Genomic DNA, 1,326 nt, shown 5'->3' with positions numbered 1-1,326 from the left:
CTTTACGCCTTGAGAGACTGATCGTTTTCTTTTCAGTATTGTATTCTTTTTTTTTTATCCTGTTCTTTCTTCCACTTTCTTAGTGTTCTTTGTCATTTCATTCGTTCTATTTAGTTCGTTTTCTTATTTCTACTTTCATTGTCTTTTTCTTCGGCTTCTCATACTTTTTTCTTCCGAAACGTCTGGACGATGCTGAATGTACAAAGAGTTGAGGATTGCCAACAATACATCGTCAATATTGCCAGGTTGACATCTTCCTAAGACGGGTCTTATCCTGAGAAAAGATTTTAGTATATACCGAGTCGCCGACTCCATATCGACCTTATCTTTGTTATCAGTGACCTCGTTATCATCAACTACCATTACCATTATTGGTATAAAGATAACTAAGTTGCTGGAACTGCTGGTTAATCGTCGATAATGAAATAGAACTGATACAGACATTATCTGAGAGGGCTACACAGATGGGTAATTCGGTTTTTAAGGGGGACAACTGAAGAAGTCTTTTTTTCATTTTTCATTGATGCCTTGGTCTATTGAAATGGTTTTAAACCAAGTTTTTATGCTTTTTCCAGCTGAAGGGGAGTTTATTTTTTAAATTATAAGAATTGTACATCACTGCGTAGGTGACATCAGGCGCGATTAGGTGAGGCATGGACAGGCTGAGAACCATTGGCTTCCGGGCCATCAAGTGTGGCCTTCTGAGTCCTTTGATATACATAATATATTTTTTTTTAAAAGACCTTGAATATTTCTTAAGTCTGAAATCATTATACACCTGAAACTTATAATATAATAAAAGGGGTAAAATAATTGAAAAAAAAAAAAATTCAGTGCGGCCTCGCCTCTATGTGGGACGATGAATTGTAAGGTGGCCTTCATGCACAAAAAGGTTCCTCACCCCTGGCTTAGACCAACGTTACCTGGAGTGGTTGAACTTCTAGCCAAAAATTCATAAATCACCAAATCGCCAACCTGGGGTGCTAAAATCTATAGGGGGTGCTGAGAAGTTATGCACACAAAAATCACATTGATATATGTATCATTGATTACCTAGTTGTGCATATTTGACTTTTTGCATATTATTTTATTTTTCTAGGGTGTTCTTATTTCTTCTACAAACAATATTGTCAATTTGTTTCATTTCTAAGGAATCAAGAAAATAAATCGTCAAACAATGCACTTCACTTTTTTAGCCTTCTAATAACAAGATAGGAGTGCTGGACTGCTTAGACATGGGAACATGGAGTGCTATGACCGGAAAAGGTTGGAAACACTGGCTTAGACGAACCATCTGACTAGATTAAATGCCAAGTGACTAGTTGA

The sequence above is a fragment of the Oratosquilla oratoria genome, chromosome 17 (genome assembly GCF_046742065.1).
Source record: "Oratosquilla oratoria isolate Oo_2021 chromosome 17, ASM4674206v1, whole genome shotgun sequence".
Lineage (NCBI taxonomy): Eukaryota > Metazoa > Arthropoda > Malacostraca > Stomatopoda > Squillidae > Oratosquilla > Oratosquilla oratoria.
The sequence above is the reverse complement of the archived record's forward strand: the minus strand, read 5'-3'. Positions refer to the sequence as shown.